At 42.0% G+C, this 5,717-nt stretch overlaps 1 pseudogene; it reads left to right on the top strand.

The window, feature by feature from the left end:
• Positions 1–1,206: 1,206 nt before the first annotated feature.
• On the top strand, positions 1,207–2,120 carry LOC123522319 (annotated as a pseudogene).
• Positions 2,121–5,717: the final 3,597 nt, after the last annotated feature.

A 5,717-nucleotide genomic window follows, 5' to 3' on the forward strand; every position in this document is an offset into this window, starting at 1 on the left:
TGCCAACCTCACAATTGTTCCTATGCTTGAGCCAATTGATGGCAGCCACTGTTAGTCCATGTCATCAAGGGTCTTCCCCCGCCCCACAGCCCCTCCACTTTACCAAACATGATGTCCTTCTCCAGGGAATGGTCTCCTCTGACAATATGTGAAAAGTATGTGTGGAGTTACATAATCTCCTGTCAACTTCCTAAGGGGTGGAGACTAGCTTGTCAATCAGGTCACATCTTGATGACCTCATTTGGAGGTGCTAAAGAGATAAATAGCTTACTGGAGGCCAGATATGCTCTCTGCTACACATTCCTGTTGACAAGCCACATGGAGTCAAGCTGATGGAGCCTGAGCCTGGGAGCTGGAGGATCCATGTGGAGACCCATGCTAGCGCTAAGATGCTTCCACCACCACTGGATCCACAAGACTTTTCACTCACTGGCCTGTGATCTTCCTGAATTCGGTGTTATTACATGTGTTGCAAGAGTCTGAAGAATTTATAGACTGGTGTCGGACATATGGGCTAATATCGGACTTTTGGATGTGATCTGGACTGCACTGGGATTTTTTCTTAATATACAATTACTCTCTGATATTAATTTCTCTCTTAGACACATGAGTCTCCCTGGATTTGTTTCTGTAGTCTGCTCAGACTAATATGGTATGTAAGATGAAGTCTTGCTATCCTTGCCTCAAAGGGACACTCTGGCCTTACTTATTCCAATACAGATCAGTTTGTCCTTTTAGCAGTCCATGGTACTTTCAATATTCTTTTCCAGAATCACAATTCAAATATATTGATTTTTTCTGTAGTCATTCTTATTCAATGACTAATGTCAAAATACTTGACTTCCCACATCAGAAAAAGAAGCTGCTGAAAACCTTATTTCTAGCACAGTACCTGACACTGTTCTATTTCTTTTCAGATTGTGTTCAATGACTAAACCCTCAGAGGTGGACTGCCTATTCCTTCTAGTTTGTTCCTAGTCTGGAAGCTCTGCTTAAACCTGTTCATCATGAGTGACCCATCACAGTACAACAAACAGACAGATAAGCGGTGGCCTTTACATTTAGACCATCTATTGTATGTGCCTGTGTAAGACAAGATTTCTGACTGAAAGAATGGAGCACAAGGAATCTGGCAATTTACAGGATCTATTTTGGATAAAGGCAGTGGTGAAGCCACTCAGCTTTCTAGGGATCCAGGTTAGCCGTTTTTGCCTTTGGATGCCGATGTCAATAGTGAAAGCTGAAATATCTTCATCTAGCTCCAACAGGAACCAAGTTTTGGCTGAAGTAGATGTGCCCTGTACTTTTGACATTTTTCTTGACTTTATAGCTTCTACCCCCAATACTCTTGGAGAATCTCTGAGCTATGAAATATCCTTTAATGTATTTATTTCTTGCTTACATCACAGTGGGACTTTTTCTTCCCTGTATTTAACAACATAATTTGGTGGCTTGAAACAACAATAAAACATTATTACCTCTCACAGATTTTTCTGGTTAGGATTAACAGAAATGACTTAGTTCAGAGTCTGAGTGTCGAGACAGCAATCACCTGAAGGCTTAACTAGGCCTAGAGGATCCATTTCAACCTGGCTAGAAAGCTGGTGCTGGTCAACTCCTCTCCACGTGGACACTTAGATAGTTCTGCTTGACTATCCTTATGACAGGTGTCTGACTTCACTCAGAGCAAGACATCCATGAGAGCTGGCTCTGCTTGTGTGCTCAGGACCTGGGACCTCTTTTGTGATGCAGCAGCTGAAGAGACTCCAGAGCTCACCATGGCGGCCCAGAAACCCAAGGAAAGAGTCAAGGCTGAGTACAGCGATCATATCAATTTGAAGGAGGCAGGGCCGGATGGTTCTGTGGTGCAGTGTAAGATTGAGAGGCCCACGCCACTTAGTGAACTAATGAGAGCCTATTGTGTACAACAGGGTTTGTCAATGAGATAGATCAGATTCTGATTTGATGGACGGCCCACCTGCACAGTTGGAAATGGAGCATGAAGAAACAATGGGTGTTCCAGCAGCAGACAGGAAGCGTCTTCTAAAGAGGAGCCGCTCCTTTCCTCCAGAACTGTCTCCCTACCAACCAAGAATCCATTCTCTATTAGAAAACCACAATTTGGTTCCACCACAGCCTGACTGCTAAAGTCTAGTTTTCTCTATTCTCTCGTTACCCCTCCCCATTCCTTTATTATACATAAAATACACATGCATGTTGCATTTTTCCCATTGTTTATTTATTTATTTATTTGACTAAATGGTCAGTGGTATGTTTGGATCGACATCAAGTGGAGATGGGAGGGAGAAAATACTGGTTCTGTGAAAGCACTCCCGTCGCCGTGAGCGGCCTGCTCATTCAGCTCCTCTTTATATGCCATCCAGTAAGTTACTTTGCTCTCACTGTTCAACAAAAACAACCCCCAAAGACAAAAAAATCTTTGCGTATCTTGTTTGATTGAAGAATTTTAATGCTTTTTATCATTGTAAAACCAAGGAAAATTTTATAGCTTTTTTGTACATAGCTGTTACATGTAGGGCAATCTGCCTTTAAGAAGGGGTAAATCACTCGCAAAGAAAGGAAGCCTAGATAATCCTCCCCCCCCCCCAAGTCAATTGCCTTTTTGTTTATATCAACTCCTTGCTTTAAAGAAAGAAAGAAAGGAAAAGAGATCCATGAACCCATGAGAAACAAAAGCAGGCAGAAGTTGCCATTTTTAAAATGTCACCTTGGCACCCTCCCTTTCACTAGATTCCACTCCTAGAAACAACAGATGACCTTCAATGATCATCTTAGGGGAGATACCTTTTATGTCCTTTGCTCCTTTATCATTACATTGTCTTTGTGCCACTTAGTTTGCATGCATTTGGGTTGGAATATTCTTACTGGATATGTGGTTTCTGAAGCTGGTATCCTATTCAGTCACTTGTCTTTTCAGCGTTTTGAGGAATAGTAGTTTTTCATTTTGATGAGAAATCACTCATTTATTTTGTCTTTTGCTAGTTCTACTTTGGTTGTTGTGTAGATAATCCATTGTTCAAAGACAAAACCATTATCATTACACTTCATTTTTTCCTAACAGTTTCATGGGTTTACTTTGCACAGTTAGGTCCTTAAGCTATTTTGAATTTATTTTTGTGTATTCTATGGCTCATGTCTCATTTTTCTCTATGTGGAGATTCAAAGCTTTTTCAACACCATTCAAATGGCCACTCAACACATAAGACCCAGAAATATCACTTCTACTTATGTACCCCAAAGCCTTGAAAGCAGAGACTTTGTTCATGACAGCACTATTCACAATACCCCAAATTGTGGAAACAATAAAAATGGCCATCAAGAGATGAAAGGATAGGCAACATCTAATATAGAAGGGCGTACTTCAAAAAATGGATTTTTTTCAAAGCTATGTATTTTTTTTTTTACAAAATAATATTATCGCCTTCAAAATACTCTCTATTACACTTAACACAGTCTAAATCTGTGATTCCATTCTTGGAAACATTTTTCAAACTCATTTGTTTGGATGGCTGACAGCACCTCCCTCTTTTTTTTCCTCTATGTTTGTTTTTTTAAATCAATTTATTGGGGACTCTACAACTCTTATCACAATCCATCCATCCATCCATCCATTGTGTCAAGCACATTTATTTGTACATTTGTTGCCCTCATCATTCTCAAAACATTTGCTTTCTACTTGAGCCCTTGCTATCAGCTCCTCATTTCACTGAGCATAATGTCTTCAAGCGTCAGCCATACTCCAGCACGCATCAAGGCTTGGCTTCTCCTAGTGGCTGCTCCCCCCTCCCTCATGAACTCTTGATAATTTATAAATTATTATTGTGTTGTATCTTACACTGTCTGACGTCTCCCTTCACCCACTTTTCTGTTGTCCATCCCCCGGGAAGGAGTTCTTATGGAGATCCTTGTGATCTGTTCCCCCTTTCTACCCCATGTTTCCTCCACCCTCCCAGTATCGTCACTCTCAACACTGGTCCTGAAGGGATCAACTGCCCTGGATTCCCAGTTTCCAGTTCCTATCTGTACCAGTGTACATCCTCTGGTCTAGCCAGACTTGCAAGGTAGAATTGGGATCATGATACGTAGTGTGGGGGGAGGAAGCATTTAGGAACTAGAGGAAAGTTGTATGTTTCATCATTGCTACACTGCACCCTGACTGGCTCATCTCCTCCCCGCGACCCTTCTGTAAGGGGCTGTCCAGTTGCCCAGAGATGGGCTTTGGGTCCCCAAGAGCTCCTCCCTCTTTTTATCTTCACCTCTTCTACTCCTCAAATTGCTGTCCTTTCAAGTCATTCTGCATTTGCACAATCAAAAAGAGTCACATGGACGAGGTCAGGTGAGTAAGGTGTGTGGGGCAAGAGAGGCATGCTGTTTTTGGCCCCAACCTGGGAAGGCTTCATGAGCAGGTGCATTGTCATGGTGGCAAAACCTGTCCCTTTTCTTCCACAAGTCAGGCCTTTTTGGTCGCACTACGTTACACAATCTTTTCAGAACCTCTAAATAGAAAGCTTGATTACCAGTCTGACCTGGTGGAACTAACTCCAAATGCACTAGGACTCAACATTTTCATCTGTTTGTGAAGTTGAAGGACATCCAGAATGAGGTTTGTCATCAATTGACATTTTTTTTTTGAAATGAGAAAACCACTCATACACTTGAATTTTCCCCCATAGCGCTGTCCTTGTAAGCTGTGTTCAACATTGCAACAGTTTCTGCAGGCTTTTTCCTGAGCAGGAAACAAAAATTTGCAGTCTCATATTGTACTCTTAAATTGCACATCACCAAAAAAAAAAAAAGGCTCAAGTGAAACTGCTTTTACAAAATTTCATTGTGACCAGAGAGAACCTTCCCAGGCAATGTCACTGGGTACACTAACTCCGAGCGACTTGTTCATTGCTCACCTAGCAGGAAAAATGCATGCTATGAAAGCTCTGTTCTGCCCAGCACAATTCTGGTTTTGGGGGTACCCCCTTGTGTGCATATGGAATGTCACTCAGCCACTAGGAGAGGTGAACCCTTGATGCGTGCTGTAGTATGGCTGACGCTTGAAGACATTATGCTGAGTGAAATGAGTCTATTCCGAAAGGACAAATGTAGATGTTGAATGAGCTCATTTATATAAAAAGACAAGTAAATGTCTATAAAAGACCAGCATTTACTAGTGGTTACCACAGATTGGAGAATGGAACACTTCTGATTTAATAGGTTATAATTTACCAGGCTAATCACCGTTGGCAGTTCAAACTCACCGGTGGCTCCACAGGAGAAGGATGAAGCTTTTTGCTCCTGTAAAGATGTTCAGCCTCACAAAACCACAAGGGCAGTTCTACTCTAACCTCCGGTAGGGGTTATATGAGCAGCAATAGCTGCAATGGCAGGGAGTTTGTTTTTGGGTTTGAGGGCTGTTTGAAACATGGTATGCTGTTTTACGTGCTTGTCAGCATCGCTGTTGGCATCATGAGAATATGCTCACACTAGGTTCTTGAAAGATGAAAGACGTGGTGCACCGTCAAATACACTAATTAAATGACTGCATAACAAAGGACTCCAAAACTTCACCATGTACAGCAGCACATTTTACCTTTCACAGTGTCTGCGAGTCAGGAAGTCGGGAGCAGCAAACGATTCTTACCTGAGATTGCAGTCCCCTGAAAGCTTGATCAGAGCTAGAAAATAAGAGAGAGAGGATCTACTTC

Source organism: Echinops telfairi, unplaced genomic scaffold (assembly GCF_000313985.2).
Source record: "Echinops telfairi isolate 266 unplaced genomic scaffold, ASM31398v2 ScPeMD7_5592;HRSCAF=6446, whole genome shotgun sequence".
Lineage (NCBI taxonomy): Eukaryota > Metazoa > Chordata > Mammalia > Afrosoricida > Tenrecidae > Echinops > Echinops telfairi.